The following is a 24,089-nucleotide window of genomic DNA, read 5'->3' as shown; positions in this document are numbered from 1 at the left end:
AATTTTCTCTTACTTTTGTTTTTGTTTCAAATCTCAGGGAATGTTATTTTTCAAGTTGTGTGTGTGTGTGTGTGTGTGTGTGTGTGTGCGTCTGTGTGTACAATTTTGTTGAGATACAATTCACATACCATGCAATTCACCCATTTAAAATGTACTCTTCAGGGGCGCCTGGGTGGCTCAGTCGCTTAAACGTCCGACTTTGGCTCAGGTCTTGATCTCACGGTCCGTGAGCTCAAGCCCCGCATCGGTCTCTGTGCTGAAAGCTCAGAGCCTGGAGCCTGTTTCAGATTCTGTGTCTCCCTCTCTCTCTGACCCTCCCCCGTTCATGCTCTGTCTCTCTCTGTCTCAAAAATAAATAAACGTTAAAAAAAATTAAAAAAAAAAAAGAATGTACTCTTCAATGGTTTTTAGTATGGTAACAGAGCTGTGCAGTCATTATGATAATCAGTTTTAGAATGTTTTCATCAGCCCGCAAAAAAACCTGTACCTCATTAGCAGTCACCCCCCATTTTTGCCAAGGCACTCAACCCACCACCCTGGGTAATCCACTAATCTACTTTCTGTCTCTATAGATTTGCCTACTCTGGACAGTCTATGTAAATCAAATCATACAATATGTAGCTTTTATGACTGGCTTCTTTGTCTTAGCATAATTATTTTGAAGCTCATCTATGTTGCAGCACGTGCCCGTACTTCATTCCTTTTTATTGCCAAATAATATTCCATTATATGGATTTACCACAGTTTATTTACCTCTTCATCAGTTGATGGACATTTGGATCATCTCCACTTTTTGGCTGTTGCAAGCAATGCCGCTGTGAACATTGGATATGAGTTTTTAATGTGAACATAGGTTTTCATTTCCCTTGGGTATTTCCTAAGGGAATGAAATTGCTGGTGGATGCAACATCTCTAGGTTTGACCTTTTGAGGAACTGCTGTCCTGTTTCCCAAAGAAGTGGCCCCATTTTATATCCCTGTAGCAATGTAGGAAGATTCTGCTTTCTCCACACGGTTGCCAATACTTACTATAATCTGTCGTTTTGATGATAGCCATCTGAGTGGATATGAAATGATAGCTCATTGTTTTGAGCTGTTTTTTTCTGATGGCTCATGATGAAGAACACCGTTGCATGTGCTTGTTGGTCATTTTGATACCTTCTTTAGAAAAATATCTGTTCAGATCCTTTGCCTATGTCTTCACTGGGTTATTAGTCTTTATTATTGAGTTGTAAGAGTTCTTTATGTATCCTAGATATAAGTCCCTTATTGGGCATATGATTTGTAAATATTATCTCACATGCTGTGGGTTGTTTTTTTTACTTTCTTGATGGTGTCCGTTGCACAAAAGTTGTTAATTTTGATGGAGTTCAATTTATCTGCTTTCCCTTTTTGTCGCTTGTGCTATTGGTGTCATTTCTAAGAAGGCTTTGTTTAACCCAAGGCCACAAAAATTTACTCTTATATTTTCTCCTAAAAGTTTTATAGTTTTGCTCTTATATATAGGTTTCTCATAGATTTTGAGTTAATTTTTGTGTATGGTGTGAGGAAGGGGTGGCTGTGGACTAAACTGTGGACCAAAATTCATATTTCAAAGCCCCAACCTCCAAAATGACTGTATCTGAAAATAGGGGCTTTAGGAAGTAATTAAGGGTAACTGAGGCTACAAAGGCGGGGCCCCAATCTGATAGGACTTTGGCTCTATAAGAAGAGGAAGAGAGAGATATTTCTCTCCACCACGTGAGGACACAGTGAGAAGGCAGCCATCTGTAAGCCAGGAAGAGAGGTCTCACCAGATTCTGCTCATTCTAGCACACTGATCGTGGATTTCAAGCCTCTAAAACAGAAAATAAGTTCTGTTGTGTAAGTCACCTACACTATGGAATTTTGTTATGGTGCCCTGAGCTGACTAATACAGGGAACCAACTTCATTCTTTGGCCTGTGGATATCCAGTTGTCTCAGTACCATTTGATGAAAGGACTATTCTTTTGCATTGAATTTTCTTGGCTTCAGTTACTCTTCAACTAGCCCAGGACTGAGAATGGAATCCAACCAAATCATCTGTGAGCAGAGGAGAAACAGTGAAATAAATAACACCATTCCCCTCCTCAATTCCTAAGTAGATCAGGACATTCTCGAATGTTGATCTGAAGCTTTGTCTATGCTGAGCATGAACTTTTGAATCTCCCTTTCTTTGCCAGCATTGGATAGTACCTCAGTAACCTCGCATCTGTTTCTATTGGCAAGATAATCAAATGACATCAGGCACATAAGACTTCAGCACCTTAAGAAAGGCTGTTCTAATGTTCTGGAGTTCAGCTGGTGCTACTGTGAGGGGTAAATGGGGGGAAGGCGGGGAGGAGGAGCCAAAGAGAATATGTGGGCAAGTGAGTACATATTTACTAACAATTTTAGTTACAAACCTATCGATTTTTACAGAAATCTAAACCCTAACCGAAGAAAGAAAAGCCTTGTCTCTCCAGTTCTCTTTCCTCCTCATAGCCCATGGCCAAGTTTAAATCCTGCTCCAAACCAACACTGAAAGAGAAAAAAAAAAAAGCAACAACAACAAAAAAACCCTTTTGCTCCCTGAAGCACACAATGGATTCATTGATCTGGGAACAAGTTAGTTCAATTGCTTGCTTTACCTTGCGGCTGGGGGAAAAAAAACAAAAACCTCCTATAAAAACATGGTTTGTGGGGAAAGGTGGGATTACCCAAAAAAGCTTTGCTTTGTTTCTGTGGATACTCTACTCTACAGAGCTCAAGTTGTGTAGTGAACAGGGCATGGGCTAAAAGTCAGGCCTTGTAGATTGTTCCTGGCTAAGCTACTGATCCAGCCTGTGGCTCAGACATACCCAGAAGTCTTCTCAGGTTACCCATTAAAAAAAAAAATGGAGACAACTACAGTGATTCCTCAATAGGACCAAGCGTTTGGATTTCTATTCTTCAGCTTTCGGGGATTCCATTGTAAACCCCCTGGAGACACAGAGAGGAGGAATCTTCCCTCTACCCCTCTACCCTTTGCATTGGATGGAGGACTGAGAACTAAACCAGCAAGGCTGATACTTCTGTGCATGCCTCAGCCAGCAACATGGCCAGGTGTTCCCAACGAGATGGATAATTCTGGAGGGAATTTTCCGTTCACATGTTCAAAGCTGAGATAAAGTTTGCACAGAGCTTTTTGTCCAGGGCATGGAATGCCATGGGCATAGTTCAGATCTTCACATTCTACATGCATTGGTATCTTCCAGAAGGAATGCAAAGAAACTGAATGAGGTAGCCCTGATGGAATCTGTCCCCTCTTCCTGATGGGGGGACATCCTGGCTAAATCCGTACTTGCTCAGCTCCTTCCGTGCTTCATCAACATAACATTTCTGGAAGCTGACGTGGCTTTGGGTCACAGCCTGCTGCAAGAATAACCTTGTTGTAAGATTTAGTAGGCCTGGGTGTGTTTTTTCCTCCTTCTTTATTACATCATGCATAACTAGATGTTAAATTCAACTCTTCTTGTTGCTTAGGAGATGGGCAGAGTCCCTAAAGTCTGAGAATATTACAATAGGTGCTAAATAATTCCACATTATAAAAGAATATGAAGTTGGACCACGATTCCAGACATGCTAAGAAACAGCAAAACCCAGATCTGTTAGCATTTACAGTTACCTGCCTGCAACCTTTAAAAGGAGTTGAGATGAAGCGCCAGGGGTGAGATCTGTCTGGAGACAGCTATTATAGTGCTGTGCCCACTCCCACCCAGCAGAGAGGAATGAGGACTTCCCTCTTACTTTAAGCCAAGAGAGAGGATTGCAGGGTAGCTTCCATATATTCTCTGGAGTTGGGGGAGTGAAAGCACTGGCTTGGAAAGTGATAATCAGATAGGCCAGAGGCAGGAGAGAAATGAAAAGAGAGTGAGGGGCAGACTGAACTACACTAGGTGTGATTATGCTCTTAGACAATGGTGAGGAAGGAGGTCCATTTCTGGGACACCAGATGTGGCGCCATGTGGGAGGGAAGCCAGCCTGGAGTTTTCTAAAAGAACTCTGACCACAAGGGCTCTCTGGAGGGACGAAGTAGCCAGTACAAGTGGACTACTAGGAGTACTAGCCTGCAGGGCTGGGGGAAGTTGAAACTTGGTCATCCGGAGGTCTTATCAGTGTTATGCAGAATGACCATGTAATTACCATCTAAATGGGGACACTTGTAAGAAAGAAAGGGGATGATATTAGTGAGTTTGCCAGGGCAACAGGCTTAAGCTGGAACCGTCCCTCCCTGCAAACAGGGCCTATGGCCATCCTTGTGTTAAGGTAAATGGGTTGGAGGTTCCTATAACCACTTGGCAACTGCCTCCCACAAGAGGTCGGCTTTGCATATCTGCCAGGCCCCGCACGTACCTCTAGGTCACAGTAGCCCCAGTCATGTAAGACAGATGCTCTTGTCCTGTAGTCCCCACCGCCCCTGAATCTGACCTGGAAGAGGTCAGGAGCAGCAGCTGGCGAGTGTGGGAGGGTCCAGCGGGGGAGATAGGAAGATGGCCACGCAACCCTTTCTGCCTACAGGCAAACGGTCAGAGTCTGAAGTACTGCCCTGATAGAAGACGAGAGACTCTCTAATTTAGGTAAAAATTCAGAATTTTGATTGTCATCATGGCCTGGATTTAAAAGACTAAATGAAGCGTTTTTTTTTTTTTTTTGACCGAAAATGACCCATGTGCCTAGGAATGATCAGAAAAGCTACTAGACCGGTCTGAAGTCTCAACCAGTGCCAGAGAAAGAGCCTAGTTACAGAATAGATTTAAAGGGAAGCTGAGAGGACACCTGGGGAGCTCAGTCGGTTAAGTGTCTGACTTCAGCTCAGGTCATGGTCTTACAGTTCATGAGTTCGAGCCCCGTGTCGGGCTCTGTGCTGACAGCTCAGAGCCTGGAACCTGCTTCGGATTCTGTATGTTCCTCTCTCTCTCTGCCCCTTCCTCGCTCATGCTCTGTCTCTCTCTCTCTCTCAAAAATAATAAATAAAACATTTAAAGGGACAGCAAAAGAGTAAAGTTGCCTTACGATCACAACCTATTGAATCGATTTCATTCATTAAAATATAACTAAAAAGGGGACATGAGAACCTCAACTCTATGGGGCCCAAACAACTGTTACACAAATCTAGTGTGGGGAGTTTCGAGACGTTTCCCACAGTGCTGAACATAACCACTCTTCACGCTCTGAATTGTAGCAGAATTATGCAGCGGGTGTACTCCCGTTGATTTAATTCAGGAGATGTGTACGTAGGGTCTAGCACATGCCTGGAACCCGAGAAGTGTCAATGAACATGAGCTAGAGTAAAGATTTGCTGAGTGTCCACTATGGGCCAGAGGCATGATCATCTCACTCAATACTTAAGCCTTTAAGGTTCAAAGTCCAAGGTCTCATTCTTCAGTTGCAGGGTTAGGATTCCCACCCAGGTTTCTTTCTGCTACAGCTCATTGCTATTCCAGAGCTGCTAAAATTCTTCCTGAAGAACAGAGAGAAGATGCATTTTATTAGTTTTGTGGACTGCTTGGCACTGCTGATGAGCCTTATAAAACGTGACCTTGAGAAAGATGGTCAACCTTACTGTGTCCTCTCGAGGGGTCAGAAGCAGCAGTTAGTGAGTGGGGAGATAGGAAGGAAGATGGCCATGCAAACTTCCCTGATTACAAGCAAATAATACAATTATTATTTTTTAAAATTATTTTTTTTAACATTTATTCATCTTTGAGAGACAGAGCACAAGTGGGGGAGGGGCAGAGGACAGGGAGACACAGAATCCAAAGCAGGCTCCAGGCTCTGAGCTGTCAGCACAGACCCGGATGTGGGGCTCGAATCCATGAACTGTGAGATCATGACCTGAGCCAAAGTCGGATGCTTAACGAACTGAGCCACCCAGGCGCCCCCAAATAATACAATTATTATATTAGATAAATATAGTGAAATAAACAAATATTATTATACTATACAAATAACATTATTGCTTATAGCAATAATAGTGGCATCTATTTTACAGAGTTGTTGCGAGGGTTAAATGAGCTAATCCATGAAAAAGCCCTGAGAAGATTCTAATATATGTTTAAAAATGATGGGGCACCTGGGTGGCTCAGTCGGTTGAGCGTCCGACTTCAGCTCAGGTCATGATCTCACAGCTTGTGAGTTCAAGCCCTGCGTCAGGCTCTGTGCTCACAGCTCGGAGCCTGGAGCCTGCTTCGGATTCTGTGCCTCCCTCTCTCTCTGCCCCAATTCACTCTCATTCTGTCTCTGTCTCTCTCAAAAATAAATAACCCTTAACAAAAAATTAGAAAAAAAAAATGTTGGCTGTTAGGGGAACCTGGGTGGCTCAGTTGGTTGAACATCGACTCTTGATTTTGGCTCAGGTCACAATCTCACGGTGGTGAGATCAAGCCCCGTGTCGGGCTCTATAGTAGGTGTGGAGCCTGCTTAAGATTCTCCCTCTCCTTCTACCCCTCTCCAGCTTGTGCACTCTCTCTCTGTCTCAAAAAAAAAATGTTGACTGTTATTATTAATATGCTTTAATGGTCTCATTTCCTAGATGCTTGGAGCACAGAACTCTCTATGGCCCATGGGTTTAGTAAATAGTACATCTCCATAGTACAAGGCTCTAACCTGCCCCTACAAATCTGATGCTGTTCTGCTCTCTCTCAACGGGGACCCCTCACTGCCTTTTGGGAAGGTCAGGTCATCTTGTCTGGAGCCTTTGCCTATGCTGCACCCTTGCACCCCTGCCTGCTACTCTCTCTTCCCCTCCCTGTGTGCACAGTCTAGTTCTTTCCAGTGTATTTTATCCTGGAGATTAGATCTGCATCTGTGATGACCCAGTTTTTGTCTCATCGCTTCTCTCCCTTTTCATGTTATTTGCTTTTCTTAACAAAGGAAACTTGCAACTTCAGTTCAAATTTCCTTTAGCAAAATTTTCCCCAAAGATAAAGTCCTCCTCAAAAGGCTACTTGGAACAGGAATCTGGGCGCTTCCTTTTTCCTTCTGTGTGTGGGCAGAGTTTCCTGTTTGCCTGGAAGGTTGAGCTGGCCTATCCCTCAATCGTTCTGGGAGGAAGGGACCCTCCAGGAGGTCTCCCCACAACTTCTGTTAGAGGAACCTCACAAGGAACTCTAATCAGCCGCGCCTGTGAGAAGTTGTATCTGCTACCTGCCACACCCCACCCCCCCAGCCCCATTTTTGTATTTTCAGCTTAAATCACCACATTCAGTACTGGTTCCACCACCAGTGGAATCATAAGCAAAGACATAGCCTCTTCCCTGATTCTTGCCTATCTTCTCCATGCACCCTACCCTGTTGTAGACAAAAATCTATATCAAGGGCGCTAAATGTGAGAGTGGCTTTAAGAAAGCTGGCTTCAAGGGGCGCCTGGGTGGCTTAGTCGGTTGAGCGTCCAACTTCAGCTCAGGTCATGATCTCACGGTTCATGGGTTCAAGTCCTGCATCGGGCTCTGTGCTGACAACTCAGAGCCTGGAATATGCTTGGGATTCTGGGTCTCCCTCTCTCTCTCTGCCCCTCCCCTGCTCATGCTCTGTCTCTGTCTCAAAAATAAATAAACATTAAAAAAGAATTAAAAAAAGAAAGAAAGCTGGCTTCAAAATGGGCCAAGAGTTCCTTGTCAGTCAGCCAGATAATGGGCGACGATGTTTGAAGTTGTACAAAGTGCTTGGTCAAAGCAGAGATGGTAAGATAAAAAAGCCCGTCTCAGAAACTGGGAATTGGCAGAAGCTAGAATTTATTCTCTGCTAAGCAGCATGTAGAGGAGACAAAGCTGGTGTGAAGGAAGGAGAAGGGAGTAGGGGGTAAAATGCTGGCTAGTGGAGCTCACCTCCAGGTGGAGCACAGCCTAGGTGGGGAGGAAAGATATCAGTAGAGCACGAAACTGGATCCATGTGGCTACAAAGAGGCCTTTCAACCTGGAACACAGAGCTTGAGCCTGAAGGATACCAGGAGGGGGGACTTGTTCAAAAAAGGCCATACCAGGCAATAAAGCATGGTAAAGCATGGTGTACAAAAAAATTAGTCTGAGTCTCAGCTCTGCAATGCATGAGCTGGGGACCTTAGCTCAGTTACTTAATCTCCTGTGCCTTGGCTTCCTCATTTTTGAAATGGGGCTGATAATAGTACCCACCTCCCAGGCTGTTGTAAGAATTGATAGAGATAATGCATCTCAAGTGCCTAGTGGAGGACCCGACACAGACAGAATAGTCAATCAACAAACACCAGCTGGTGGCAGAGGTCAGAGTGACGTCCCCAAGGGGAGGGAGGCCTATAATGAGCAGTCAGTCTGGACGAGGGTAGGGTTGTGCTGACAAGGAGATTTTACTATCAGGTCGGATTCAGTAGCAAAGCTATAATTTCCCTCTTCGTGGGTAGCTAGTGTCCTACAATTCCTTACAGGCTGGGAGAGCAGATCTCTAGGCTCAGCAATTGGCCTCTGCTTGAAGGTATGCTCTGGGTGTGCTAACGAATCTGGGATAGCCAACTGAGCTGGGGGTCCACTTTAGGGTCTAGAGTAAAGAGGTTACCTTTCATCCCTTGGAAGCATCTGGGTAGAGAAGTGAAAACAATCTATTTCGCAGGATGAGTCCTCTGAGGTGATTTTTTGCATACAGAGAGCAGGGAAGTGGAGACGAAAGACAGTGCAGAGGTCAAGGGTGCAAGCTTCAAGCACTGCTCTTAGTCTTGAGCGTCCATTCGAATCGCCTCAAGGCTTTGCTCCGACAGACTGCAGGGCCTGAACTTCCACAGCTTCTGTTTTTTGTTTTGTTTTGCTTCTAATGTGTCCCCTCACACCCATGCCTCTGTTTCTGCCCTTGCCACGAATACAGTACAATACCATTTGGGGTCGTCAAAGGCTTCCTGTTAAATTTATAACTTAAAAAACGGACTTCCTGGCTCTCTGCCTCTCTTTATACTTTTTGAGGGCAAGTCATTAGATTCATTCAAGTTTTGAAAGTCACTGACATTATGTAAACTTATGTGATTGTAAGCACCTTGAGAACAGATAGGTCATAAGGCTCGATTCATGTGTTTGTGGGTTGTGTATTACAATGACCTGTAACTGATCTAGTCTGAGAAAAGGCATGAAGGCAAACGAGCGGGTTCAGTGACTAGCACACCTCTTGAGTTTATGAGATGTAAGTTTCCCGTGTGTCTTCTAAATCCTGTATTAATTAGTGAGAGCTGCAGATCGCAGCTGGGACACAGCGGTTCCAGAGCACCGAGCTCTGGGGGTCCCAAACAGACTGGGTTCGGCCACTCGCTGCTGACAAAATCCAGAGGCAGAGACCAGTGGAGGTGAAACAGGAAAAAGGTTTATTTCAGGGAGGCCCAAACCAGGAAGACAGTGGACTAACATCTCAAAGACTGTCTCCTGCCACCCTGTCTGATTCAGTAGGTCCCTGACAAGGACCCCGGAGGCGCTGCCAGTCCAGGGACCACACTTTGAAAACCACAGCTATGGAGTCAGAGGGACTTGGTTTTACATTTCCATCTTAACTACTTGTATGACCTTAGCCAATTTATACAACCTCTGGGAGCTTCAGTTTTCCCATCTGTAAATAGAATAATAATACTTCCCTCTTGGGCTTGTTTTGAATATCAGTTAAAAAAATACATGAAAAGTGCCTAGCACTTAAAAAAAGTATGAATGAGTAGATGTTAGGGACTTAGCAGGAGTGGGAGGCTTAAAGAGCTGGAAAATGTGGAATAAAAAAGGGCATTAAGAAGCAGGGCGGAGGAGCCGAGCTGTTTTCCCCTTGGCTCCTCTCTGCTCCTGCCATCATCAGGACGTGGGAAGGGATGCGGGTTTGTGGGGGGCGGGAGCCCCAGAGGCAGCACTTGGCAAAAAGGACGGGACTTGGCCGTTTTCAGCAAAATAGGTATTTCTGGCTGGTTTTTCAGCTTCGTAACTCAAGGCGAAAGCACATCTAGAAGTCTTCTGAAGGCAGAGAGAAACTCCACTGAGGGGTCTACCCTTCCCACCTAAAGCTCTCAGGACTACCCCTTTTTTGTTTTTTGTTTTTTAATGTTTATTTATCTTTGAGACAGAGAGAGCACAAGCAGGGGAGGGGCAGAGAGGGAGGGACACACAGAATCTGAAGCAGGATCCAGGAGCTGAGCCTGATGTGGGGCTCAAATTTATGAATTGCGAGTTCAGGACCTGAGCTGAAATCAAGAGTTGGATGCTTCACGGACACAGCCATCCAGGCGCCCCCTCAGGGCTCTTCTTGGCCTCTCAAGAGAACACTGTGCGTGCAGGCCTTGGGGCTGGGGCTGGGCAGTCTCTTCTGCTCAGAACGCTCTTCTCCTCTGACCCCATCTGTGGAACTTATAATCATCCTTTAAGGTTCTTTGTCTTTGTGAAACTAGCGGCCTTTCACAGGCTGATTTCATTGCTAACACATCTCTTTTTCTCTCTTTTGAGACTGTGAGCACCTCAAAAGCAAAAATTTTAACTTGTCTTTATATGTCTTTTGTGCTCTTTAGCAAAGGACTGGCTCAATAAATGTTTGGTAAATTAGGGATGGAAGGAGGGAAGGGAAGAAAGGGGTAGGGAGGAAGAATTTGCATTTTAAAACTTAAGTTTCTGGAAGGCAGGATTGATAGCCTACTCTTTAATTGCATCTTCCACACTTAACTTAGGACCCCGAATGCATCAGGCATTCAGTAAATACTTTACAAATGTTCCTGCTTTCAATTAGCATTTGCACCATCTGAATTTGGGTTTCAAGAGTACTTAACTTTTAACTCGTTTTGGTTTTCTTCTTTCCCTCTGTGAATGTTTTCCTTCTTTACTCTTTTGCCTGCTCAAGCCTTTGTTTCGTTTCCTCCTTTCCCAAGAAGAAATCAATATACTGATCACAGAGCTAGGGGCACAGTAAGTAACTTTCTATTTAAAGTTTGCTTTATTTGGGGCGCCTGGGTGGCTCAGTTGGTCAAGCGTCCGACTTCAGCTCAGGTCATGATCTTGCAGTTCGCCGGTTCTAGCCCCATGTCAGGCTCTGCGCTGACAGCTCAGCGCCTGGAGCCTGCTTCAGATTCTGTGTCTCCCTCTCTCTCTGCCCCTCCCCTGCTCTTGCAGATGGCTCTTCCTGCCTTGTAGGCAGCTGCCTTCTAGTTGTGGCCATTCCTCTGCAATGTGTGGGGTGGAGACAAAGAGAGCTCTGGTGTCTCGTGTCTTCTTAAGAGAAGACACCATTTCCAATCGATTAGGGCCCCGCCATCATGCCCTCATTTCACTTCACCTCCATAAAGGCCTTATCTCCAAATATAGTCACATTGTGAGTTGGGGCTTCAACATGTGAATTTTAGGGGGACATGATTCAGTCCATAGCACCGTGGTTGCTCCTCTCTACAAGGGGAGGAGGAGTTAATTGGATGACTGAGAGAGCCGGACATATCCACTGGGCTGATTTTTAGGGGCCAGGCGTGATGGAAAGATGGGGACTCCTGCTCCCGTGGCCCTCTCTGTAGAGACTCAGAGGGCTGGTGCTGTGCTTCTGGACCACATGCGGTGAGCAGGACAGCAGTAGACTTAGGCTGCCCCGGCCAGATCCCCACTCCATCTTTCCCTGCTTTTCAGCCTGCTGCTGGGTGGGTAAATCAGGTCGGTGCTGCTCTGCAGGTGTGTCTGTCTGTCTGCAACTCTGAGAAGGAGCCAAACACCTCCCTCAACTCTGGTCAAAGCCACGTTTGCCAATCGGACTTCATAAGAAAGCTCAGTCCTTGGAGTTTTTGAGCTACGTGACTACTCTCTTTTATATTTTTAAAATTTATGTATTCATTTTGAGAGAGAGGGAGAGCAAGCAGGGGAGGGGCAGAGAGATCCCAAGCAGGCTTCGTGTTGTCAGCACAGAGCCCGATGTGAGGCTCAAACTCATGAACCGTGAGATCAGGACCTGAGCCCAAATCATGTCAGGACCTGAGCCAAATCAGTCAGACATGCAACCGACTGAGCCACCCAGGTGCCCCATGATCTACCCTATTTTAAATTGCACCCCTTGGCATCCTAGCCTTTCCCATCTCTTGATGTGGCCCCTTTTTCTTTTCTCCATGGCACTTTTCATTTTCTTACGTTTCTCCAGTTCAGCTGTAAGAATCTTTTAATACGTTTTCAAATGGCTTTCTGAAAAAAGATACCTTAACTGAAGGGTCCGAGTGTTAATCTGTCGAGGAAGGTGGGGCATACTTAAACTTAGGAAATAATGCTTTTAGGCACAGCTGGGAGATAGTATATTAACTGTTATCCACTACCTAAAACATGGTTTGGGAGCAGAGATAATACAAACAGGTTCTGTGTCATTGGCTCACGGACAACATGCAGGAAATGATGATGATGGTGGTGAACATTTACTGAATCCTTCAATGTGCGGGACACAATGCTAAGTAATTTACATGCATTTTCCCATCTAAGTATCCCTGCGATGTAGCTAGCACCACTCATTCTATTTTAAAGCTGAGGAAACTGAGGTCCGGTGAGGTTAAGTGACCAGCATGGAGTTCAACTCACATCTGACGTGCACGTTGCTCAGCTTAAGAAAAGAATATTCTAACCATTAGATCTGGCCAGCAATGGAGTGGCAAGGATTACCACGTGGTCTCTTTGCTCTGAGCCTGATCCAGCAGAGGCTGGGTGACCATCTGTTAGGGCTGCTGCAGGAAGGAGATCGATTTAGACAATTTCTGAGTCTCTTTCCAACTGTAAGATCTTGTGGAAACCTGACGGGCGGTCCTGTGGGAAAGGAATTAGATTTGTTTTTTGTAGCTCCTGTTCAATAGAGTAGCATTTTTCAGGCTTTTCCATCTAGAAATCCCTAATGTCAAAGGCAAGTAAATGGATACTCCTGGGAAGTCTGGGGCTGAGCTGCCAGAAACAGAATTCTGAGTCAAGTCTGAAAAACAAATTATTGGAACTTTATATTATACATGAAAATATGCTTGTTTGTTCTAAGGAAACGTATTTTAAACCAGAAAATCTTTTTGAAAGAAAAAACATTCAACACAAAGCTTCAGTTCCACCCCACTTGCCCAATAAATCTTCATTTTAGTTTGGTTCATCAGGAAAACGTGCCATATTCATTTTATGAGTTTACAAATCCCCAACACATCGCCAAGTCTCCCAGGGGAAACATTTATCTTCATATGAGAAGTCAAGCAATAGTGTTAAGACCGATGGGGAGAAGTTATGGAGAGGCAGATCAGATTCTATCCCAATGCAAGCGAGGTCTAAGAGGGGCCATTGCCCAGTGGTGGAAGAGACCCCGGAAAAAGTAATACGTAAGCAGCCACTGAAAAGTTTCTTGGCAGAAATGGGTCATGGGTCTGGGGGAAGTTAACAGGAGATTCCACTTTGGGAATGCTAGTGCCAGAGCAAATGTAAGACCATTGGTGAGAGGAACCGGAGAACCCCTTGCTCTCTGTTGTTCTAATAAGGCTTGCAGAGAAGCCCTTACTACAGTAACAACAACTAACAGTCCTTACTATGCCTCAGGCCCTATTCCCAAAGCTTTACTATGTCATTTAGTTCTTAGAGTGACCCATATTATCATCAATCCCATTTCCAGATTAGGAAACAGAGGCACACGGAAATTAAGTAAATGGACTCAATGTCTCCCGGTTGCTAAGAAGCAGAGCTAGATTTTGAACTCAGACTGTTAGGAGCTGGGGCCGGAACTGTCCCGTACCACACAATGTCATCTCCTTGGTTCTTGGCTCTGACCTAGAAGGGATCTTGTCCACAGGAAGGAGGCCTGGTGGTGAGGGGTCTGGACACCTGGACTCTGGTCCACACTCTGCCACTAATCTGGTGACTTTGGAAGGGTCACTTACTTTTCCTGTTGTTGTTTTTTTTCACATGCTAATTCATTATTTCTGAGTCTGACAGGAGACCATAGTTTTTTACGTGTCTTTTACTGAAACTCAGGAAATTGTGCCACATCATGTGGGAGTCCCACCATGCTACCAGTAAAACTGAACTATAGTAAAACAAAATAAAACAAACCACTGAAAAAACAAAAAGCAAAAAACCTATTGGGAAGTAAAAAAAAAAAAAAAAACCCAAAACAAGCCAAAAAAACATATTGGGAAGTGCCTCTCTCTCCCTTGGATTTACTTTTCTAGCAGGTGGAATCCTGTCCCCGGGGGCTCTAGACTCTATAGGAAATATGTCTTTCACTACATCAGGGATTGGTGTTCATGGCTCCCAGCACCAACATTATAACAGGATTTACTAAACTCCTCTTACTCACTGTATATTTATGATTTCACAAAAATATGGATAGATTGTGTCCAGATGGCCATCTGGTTTCCAGTTTAAATGGCCACATGATGCGTTGATGTGGGACAGTGGCTTTAGCTGTGAATCATTTCTGGATTCCCTACTGCTATAGTGGGATGATGAGGAATTTTTGGGATCTCCCAGGGAATCTCTGTTCCAATGTTCCCGTCTCCAAAAAACAATGGAGGATGGGGGATGGGTGAAATAGGTCAGGGGGATTCAGAGTACGCTTATCATGATGTATAGAATTGTTGAATCGCTATATTGTACACCTGAAACTAACATAATGCTGTATATTAACTGTACTGGAATTAAAATTAAAAAACTTAATACAAGAAAAAAAAATACACAATAGAGACAGGAGGGGCTCCTGATATGGAGCCACACTGACCACTGAGACTTTTATCTTATCGCCCAGGATGGGTGAGGCAAGTGCCACATAATTCTTTACAGAATGCTCTTTAGATCATGAGAGGATCTCACAGGGAAATTGGGCCAGTGGAGGAATTGTACCCCTCATCTCGATTTCATCCTCAGAATACTCACCTCTGCATGAGAGTCAAATGCACCCAGGCTTGGTGTTTTGAATCTGGAAAATTTGCCCAAGTGACCTGAGGGTCTCACACACTTGTGTTTTGTAGATGGCAAGAGACGGCAGTGTGTCTCTGGAAAATCTTCCCTGGAATCTGGTGTCCCTGGAAAATTTTCCAAGTCGCCTAGCAAGACTGGAACAGCTCAGAAGAAACAGTCCACTCACTCATACATTCCACAAGCATGCCTTGGGTACCTACTAGGTAGAGATATATCAATATATGTAGTCTGTCTATGTATCTATGTATGTATGTATGTATGTATCATCTATCTATCATCTATCTTTCTATCATCTATCTATCTATCTATCATCTGTCTCTATATCTATCTATTATCTATCACCTATCTCTATTATCTATCTCTCTCTCTATTATCTATCTACATATCTATCATCTCTATATCATCTATCTATTATCTCTCTACCTATCATCTATCTTTCTATTATCTATCTATCTATCTATCTATCTATCATCTATCTTTTTTATTATCTATCATCTATCTTTCTATCATCTATCTATTATCTATCATCTATCTCTATATCTATCATCTATCTATTATCTATCTATCATCTATCTCTATTATCTGTCTATCATCTATGTATCTATCATCTATTATCTATCTATCTATCTATCTATCTATCTATCATCTCTATCATCTATCTCTCTATTATCTCTCTATCTCTCTATCTACATATCTATCATCTATCTTTCTATTATCTATCATCTATCTATCATGTATCTCTCTATGATCTATTATCTCTCTCTATCATCTATCTTTCTATTATCTATCTATCTATCTATCTATCTATCTATCATCTCTCTCTCTCTTTCTCTCTCTCTCCTCTCTCTCTCTCTCTCTCATCATCTATCTATCTATTTGGTCTAGATTCATAGAGAACAATATGGCTAAGTGCATTCCATAAATAAAACTTGGCAATACAATGAGAAAAGTGGAGTAACCGGGGTGGGCTCAAAGAGCTGTGGAGTGAAGGATGGATGGAAAGACAGAGAGAGAAGAGCATTCCAGGAAAAGAGCATGAAGGAAGTAAGGACAGAGAAACACTGAAGAGTGGCCATCACCGTGGGCTAGGAAGGTTCAGTGTGGCCAGCACACAGGGTGAGTTTATGGAATGAGGGAAGTTTCAGGGGCTGGAGAAAGATAGACTGGGACAGCTTATAAACTTGCCCCAGTGACTTGTCAACCTGGCCCAGAGATGGGAATGAAGGTAGTCAAGAGGGGGGAGGCTGAGGGCAGATGGAATGGATTGAGGGGCCCAGGGCCATTAAATGGGAGGAAATGAATATTGAGAAATTTGTAAAAGGAGTGTAAATAATCCTCTCTGCTAACCGCATTGAATACATCCTATGTGCCAGACAGTGAGCTAGGTAGTCCATTCACATTCCATACTTATAGTCACCCAAAGAGGTGAGTGCTATTATCATCTTCTATTTTACAGATAATGAGACTGCGATATAGAGGTAAAATAAATTGCCCCAAGTCACAGATGGTGAGAGAGCTGAGACTGAAACCCTGGCTGTCTTATCCAAGGAAACAAACAACTCGAGACAAGAGATGTAAAGAAAGGCGAAGAAAGTAAGTTTACTCGTCTCGAGTCATTTCTCTATTTCATTATACACTCAGTACTCATTATAAAAAATGTTTTATTTGTCCCAGATGACCTTGCTTTCCAAAATCTCTGGTAAGATTTGCTTCTTTGCCCATACCTTTTATTGTTCCTCTCTCTGCGACCAGTCCTACATGTAGACGGTTTATTGTGAAAATCTTTTTAGAATGCAGTTGTATTCGTCTGTGAAATATGTTAACATGGTAAGCAGCATCTCCTGGTGGGTCTTCCTGCACAGGTGGTTTGTGTCTCAGTGCTGGGGTTTGGAGAGAGGATATTCATAGTGGCCGCTTTGTTTTTTTCACATTTCCCGAGCAGGATGTGGGGACTTTAGGAACTCATGCCTATCCACCCATATCTCAGCATAAACTGAGATGCAAAGTAATTTGAACAGGATAGAGAAAAAAAAAAAGAAAGCAGGAAAAGAATATGAATGAGATACTTGTCCCTGCCAGGAGTCTGACTTGTGCCTCTAAGTGATTTATCAATAGAGTCAGGTTGCTTAGTGGAGGAGTCCCTCTTTCTCCACAAGCAGGGCGAGGAGAGAAGGTTGTGGTTGCATATGCGTGGCCGATAAAGATACCCTTTCACAGGTGAGATGCTCTGAGAACAGTGTACCCTTATTCCTTCATGAGCTCCAAGTCCTCTCCCTCAGGGGGATCTAAGCATTCATGCAGAGACCCTTACTGCAAACTCTAATATGTTTTCAGGAGAGGAAGAGGTGGGCTGGAAAGCTATTCTTGGCCCACACTGTGACTCCTCGGTCCTCCTAACAGCTAGAACTCTGGTGAGCTGAGTGGAATCCACGGGCAGTCCGAGGGTCGGGATCCTGAAGGAAGGCTCTTTGTTCCTCTCTTGCCTTGACAGTGCTCGCCAGGGAAGGAAGGACTCAACATGATGCTTACGCATCTCTTTAGAAGTTGTCAGAAAAGACTTCTAGATTGGGCATCTTACCTGTGCAGCGTTCTTAAGACTATCACATGGCGGTAGAAACAACAGAATTGCCATCACCTCTTGAGCTGGGTCAGTCTGCTTGGCTCCAGATCCTAAGGTTCAGGACAGAGAAGAGAAAGGCACCCTAAAGCCATGGGGGAACCACAGAAACCGCCGCCAGGAACTGAGACGTGAGGCCTCTCCTTGGCCATTCTTGAAGTAATGCAGCATCTCTAGAGAGGAAGGACATTTAGCCTCTTGCTAGCAGAGTCCAGGGGCTCTGACTGGAGTGGTTGAGTTTGACACAACTTAGAGACGATGAAAATAGATAGCACTTTCAGGAATTTTAATTGCAAAGAGAGCAAAGAGAGAAAAGAGCAAAAGAGAGGGCAGTAAGAGGCTGGCAAAGTGAATGGAAGATTTTTTTTGAAGATAGGAGATATAATAGTGGCTGGGAGGTAGGATTCAGAGGTGCGTGTATCATCACGGATGTATCGCAAAAGGATAAGGTTCAGAAAAGAGAAGTGCGTATAGAACACACAATATGACATGATTTTATTTAAAAGGTGAAATATCAAGAAATCCCCATCACTTCTTTATGAGTATATATGTAGTCCATTTTTAAAATGTATAGTTATTTATTTTGAAAGAGAGAGAGGGAGAGGGAGGGAGGGAGAGAGAGAGAGAGAGAAAGAAGGTGAGGGAGAGAGAGAGAAAGCATGAATGGGGGAGGGGCAGAGAAAGAAGGAGAGAGAATCCCAAGCAGGCTCCACTCTGAGCACGGAGACCGACGTGGGACTCATCTTATGTCTGTGAGATCATGACCTGAGCCAAAATCCAGAGTCAGATGCTTAACTGTCTGAGACACCCAGGCACCTCAGTAGTCAATTTGTTTTGACTGTTCTAAATTGTTTATTAGGTAAGAATTTTATAAACCTTCCTTATATTAGTAGTAATGGTGGAGCTGGAGAGTACTGTGCTTTCTCCAAGCTGCACGGAGAACCACTGAGAGTATGGTGGCACTTGAGACCCTTTCTGAGGCCGCAGCTCTTGTGGCCTGCAGATGTGAGCCCTCGAATCTCCCTGGCTTGTGGACTGGTTTTGTGATCCACTGGGTGTCAGGATTTCTTCTCCTTCTCCTCCTTCCTCTTCCTCTTCTTCTCCTTCTCCTTCCCTTTTCCCCTTCTCCTTCTCCTCCTCCTCCTCCTCCCTCTTCTTCCTCTTCTTCTCCTTCTCCTTCCTCTTCCTCTTCTCCTTCTTCTCCTTCCCCTTCTTCCCTTTCCTCCTCCTCCTCCTCCTCCTCCTTCTTCTCCTTCTCTTTCTTCTTCTCCCTCATCTTCTCCTTCTTCTCCTCCTCTTTCATCTTCATCTTCTTTTTTTTTCTTTAACATTTTATTTTTAAGTAATTACTACACCCATCATGGGGTTCAAATTTGCAGCCCAGAGATCAAGTCGCGTGCTCTACTGACTGAGCCAGCCAGGTGCCCCAGGATTTTTTCTGATAGCTGAATGGAATGGGTCAAGGAGGAGAACTTCAAGGAGTTTGTATGTAGAATCTTCATCAACCCAATAAGAGTTCAGGGCTCTCAGAGTCCCCCGTGGTGCCTCCTCAGCAACAAACTGGAGGCTTTGAACGAACTAGCTGGTTAACACCATGATGGATAGGATTGCTGTAGGTCACACTCCAGAGCACAGGAGTCTGATATATGACATAACCTTGCCTCACCTTGTGTCCCAGTCTGCGTCCTTTATGGAGCTGGTAGAACAGAGAGCTGGTGGTACAGCCCGCAGCACCTGGAAAAGAAAACGCATTACTTGGGACTGCTTCTTCCTCCGTATCTCCTGAATGTGCTTGTAAGCACCCGTCTTGCTTACATGGTGGCAGCCGCCACACAGAAAGCTGTATTGAATATTTTTCACTCTGCACGGGACTGATACCGTTAGCCTCAGGCCAATGGTTGCATAAGGAGTGGAAGATCAGGGAGGAACACACATGACATGTATCTAAATGCCGTTTGTTTGTTTTAACAAAGGGAAACTGAACAAAACATAGTAAATTGTTAATAATGTTAAAGCCAGGGGAGCCCGGGTGGCTCAGTCATTTAAGCATCTGACTTTGGCTCAGGTCATGATCTCGCGGTTTGTGAGTTCGAGCCCTGTGTTGGGCTCTGTGCTGACAGTGTGGAGCCTGCTGGAGATGCTCATTCTTCCCTCTCTCTCTCTGCCCCTCCCCTGCTTGTGCTGTCTCTCTCTCTCTCTCTCAAAATATATAAATAAATTAAAAATTAAAAAAAATAATGTTAAAGCTAGATGGTGGATACACAACTTCTTATTTTATCATAGTCTACGCTTCTTTTTTTACATTGAAATAGTTACTGATGTGAAACAAGCAAATACAAAAATATCATCATCGTCATCACCAACAACAATAAAGGAATCCTCTCCCCCTCAGTTGATTTTAAATATAGATCTACCAGAATAGTGGGGTATGGGTATGATTTCTTAACCTCTCTTATTTCCAGCCCCTGGATGCTGTGAAAACAAAAAGCCCATTCAATGCAAATATGTTGAGTGAGAAGGTTATCAGTTAGTTAAGGTTCTGTCCTCCACCATCTATCTCCCTTCTGCCTTAGGGGAGTGTTTTGGTATACGGGGGTGATCGTGAGAAGATGGGGTGATTTTCTGATGACAGTTCACACCAGTAGGGTATACCTGTGCATTTTATTTAGAGCGATGTTGACAGGTTTGCTTAAATCATTTTGGAGAGAAGTGAAAGCTATGGGTCAATGCCTGGAACGAGCCACGTGATCCCATCATTGGAAAAGGTAAAACTCATCGTTGCGCGTTTTATTTTGTCCCTAATAAGCATTGAGACGCGGCCACAGCTGCCTTTTTCTTGTTGCTCACAGTCACTTATGTTGGCCTTTGCCCCGAATTCTCTGTAGTGTGTGCACATGCTGGATACTGCAGTGGTTGGAGGGTTATGTGATCTTCAGGAGGACAGATGAGCAGGTACAGGAAAAGGGGTCCTCTAGAGAAAGCCTTTTATTGATCAAGATGTGAGTTGGAGGACGTGACTTTTTACAATAAGGCAGAAAACAAGCTAAAACATCTCCCGTAGATTAGGTAGGAGGATCCAGAAGGGATTCTTTTGACCACTCATATTTTCTGAAGCTATGATACAAATCTGGTATATCTTCTGGACCAGTGGAAGAAAGTTCTAGAGAAGCTGGTTTCATTTCAATATAAGGAGATTTGTTTGCTTTTTTTTTTTTTTTCTTCAAGTAATTGAAAGCATATCAGGGCATGAGGCTGCCTCATTGCCTCAACTCCAACTTTAAATAGACCAAGCTGGGAGGCTCCCTGTCGATGATGTCATGAGTGGTTTCAATTTGCCCTTGGGAGCAGGTTTTACCAGGAAGTCTAGTTCAAGGGTGGAGGGCTGATTCTCTGAACTGTAGGGGCTCTCTTCCTTGTTCTCAAGGCACTGCCTCCTCTCCCTACCATCCCACAGGCACCAGGGTGGGAAGGTGAAGAACATGAATGTCACAGTCTCCCCACCATGATACTGTAGAGACATTGCATAGGCAGATGAGCCAACCTACAACTTTTCTTGAGTTGGAGGACAAGACTCTAGATTCAGTGAAATGTTACTGGGTGCTCATCCCTGGAGACCTGTGGGCGAATTGTCTACATTCTTTAAGCAACTTGAGATAGCTAAGAAGGAAGGAATAAGTCACACTGAAGATCATGTTTACACAACACCCCAAACTGACGTTCAGAGTTTGGCTCTATTTCTTTCTGATAGGTACAAGAGTTTAGAGCCAGGCAAATAAATCTGACGGCTCATCTGTCACATCTGATCTGGTTGTTGAAAGGACTGACCTTCATGACCTGTCTCATCAGGAGCTCAGCAGCTGGCCGCTGATGGTCACACTTGCAGTCCTGGCCCGAGTCCACAATGGAAGGTTGGAGTATTTTGCTTGAGGACTGCTCAGGATGGAGCCCTTTGGAAGGACACCAGCCAGATGTCCAGGCCCATTCAGCTGGTGGGACAGCAGCTGCTTTGTTATTCTGTGAGACGAAGCAGCATTCCAGACCCGCGGAGCTCAGTGGGCAGGCCACCGTCATTCAGATGCAGAGTCCAGGCAGAGTCACAGGCAGGATGGCCGCACCTGCGGGGTCGAGGAGCTCTAGTGAAGCTAACTACTTCAGCAGTTCTAGCAAAAGTTTAAAAAAATCCCTCCTCTTCCCACCCTGCTCTTCATTAATTGGAACTACCCAAACTTCCAACTTGCGTTATATAAATCTATACCCAAAAAGAGATGGAAAGAAGGAGGTGGCATGGAAGGATGCCTGGCATTTACTTTTCTTTGTGACCTTTCACCTTCTGCAATACTACTTCCCATCGAGGCCAGAACCATGCGAGACACTCCCGCAGGCAACACAGGAGCAGCTGGGGAGATTCAAAAGTACTATTTCACAGAGCCTCATGGATTGATGAACACACAACCTATCCTGGATCTGATTAACAGACAAGGATAATAAAAGCTAACTTTCATTTAGTATAATTTTCAGGGCACTTTTGGGTGATGATTCACAGGTACTTTCTACTCAATGATATCCCCATTTATAAGCAAAGAGACTGATTTAGTGGTTGAGGGACTTATAGAAGGTGACAGGCCTAGTGACGGTGAAGCCAGAACTTCTGGGATTCTTCCTCCAAATCCCTGTTCTGTCTCTTTCCATGCAGCCTGTCCACTGCCCACCAGTTTCTGGACACTCAAGGGGGTTGGTCAGGGAGTAGCTGCAACCAGGACATCCAATGGCAGGAATATAAGGGGATCCAGCACCAAGAGCTAGTGAGGGGCCCTGCAAGGCTTCCGGCATTGGGGCTACAGTGTGCACACAGTATTCATAGCTGCTCCCAAGAGCAGGGCTTTGTCTCTCTTGTTTATCTGTAGATCCCCAGAACCTTGAACTGAGGTAACCAACAAATACTTGCTGTATTAATTTGTTGCACTATTAATCTCTCCTACAAGGTTAGAAGGGAAAGGTACCTTGTTGTGGTCAGTGTTGTATCCCTATGTGAACTATGAAGGGGAATATTTTAGTGAATGTTTTGATGGCTTTTAAGAGGTAAATAAGCTTCTAGTCCTGGCTCTCTGCATTAATAACCTTGGGACCTTGGGCTAGTTACTTATGCCCCTCCAAGCCTTAGTTTCATTCTGTATCAAATGGGGAACACAGGAGTGTCACAAGGATTAAAGGAGATAACGTGTGATGGCTGTTCAGCGTTGAAACATTTAACGCGTTTGGGTTTCATAATGAACTTGAATCATGGATTGCAAGACTGGTCACTGCATGGAAAAAGATGAAACCACCACCTCCACTCTATATTATCATTCCATATTTGAGGAGTCAGGGCTTTCTTGAAATTTATCCCTCAGGGTAGTCAAGGTTCTACTGTATAGGACATGCTCTCAAAAATAGTCTTTTCACCCCATGGTCACTTCCCACTGCGTGAATGTATTTATTGGTGGATGTATGAATTCCACAGGCACTCTCTCATCAAAATAATTAATATTTCATGGTCTCCCTTAAAATACTCTTTTTCAATGTTTATTTATTTTGGAGAGACAGAGAGAGACAGAGCATGAGTGGGAGAGGGATAGAGAGAGACACACACACACACAGAATCTGAAGCAGGCTCCAAGCTCTAAGCTGTCAGCACAGAGCCCAACGCCGGGCTTGAACCCACAAACTGTGAGATCATGACCTGAGCCAAAGTCAGATGCTTAACTGACTGAGCCACCCGAGGCACCACTCATGGTCTCCCTCTTAAGTAGACTGTCCTGTTGACAAACCGGAGAAAAATAAAATGCTATTTATAAATAAAGGGATATTTATTTATTTTGCACAATGTATTTAAGTTAGACTCTGAAATTCCATTGGTAGTTTCATACCCAACTCAAATAACACAGATTTTCTTTTCCATTATTCCTGAATCCCAGTTCACTCAACCTATCCCAACTCTTAATGCTGTTTGGACTCAGTTGGCTTTCAGTCTTATTTTTGAATTATAATTACTTGCATTTGCTGTGTGTGTCTTTATAATTACCAAATATTCTCATTGACATTACCTTGTTTACTCCTCAGAACAACACATGGTGAGGCTGTATTATCCCCACTTTATAGTTGTAGAAAGGGATGTCTGTGGAGGTATAGAGAGCTTGCCCAAAGTCACAGCCAGGAAGTAGCCACTCCACTCAACTGGGAGGGGGGAAGATTCTGACTCCTGAATTCAGTGGTTCCCCATTATACTCCAGCTGTTCCCTCTCCACTGTCATCAAAGTCCCCCTCATTGGCTCTTACAGAAAGGTATCTATACAGCCAAGTTATTATCTATTTCTCTTTATCTCTGGAGCCTTCTCGTTGTCACTTGCAGTTTTCCCTAGCTATTTCAGACATTTGTCCCAAGTCCCAATCCAGCTGACTTCTCTTATTACATCCTGAAAAGAAATGTAAAGGAAAAAGCTGTGTTTGGGTCCACTTCCCCTGTAACTTCCCCATCTTTTTGCCAAGGCTTCTTAACCATAATCGTGATTGTTCTTTCAGAACTT

At 44.2% G+C, this 24,089-nt stretch overlaps 1 long non-coding RNA gene across 2 annotated transcripts in view; it reads left to right on the top strand.

Annotated features, from left to right (window-relative positions):
- Positions 1-3,757: 3,757 nt before the first annotated feature.
- Positions 3,758-24,089, top strand: part of LOC123386533 — a 67,192-nt gene continuing 46,860 nt past the window's right edge. The window contains exons 1-3 of one of the 2 annotated variants that reach the window (XR_006600541.1): positions 3,758-4,616; positions 14,960-15,112; positions 16,366-16,502. This is a non-coding gene — a long non-coding RNA (uncharacterized LOC123386533). Of the gene's footprint in view, positions 4,617-14,959; positions 15,113-15,795; positions 16,026-16,365; positions 16,503-24,089 lie in introns of those variants that run through there. The other variant, XR_006600542.1, reaches the window with a different exon arrangement.

The sequence above is a fragment of the Felis catus genome, chromosome B4 (assembly GCF_018350175.1).
Source record: "Felis catus isolate Fca126 chromosome B4, F.catus_Fca126_mat1.0, whole genome shotgun sequence".
Taxonomy (NCBI): domain Eukaryota; kingdom Metazoa; phylum Chordata; class Mammalia; order Carnivora; family Felidae; genus Felis; species Felis catus.
Note: the sequence above shows the minus strand (reverse complement) of the source record. Positions and strands in the feature narration are given on the sequence as shown.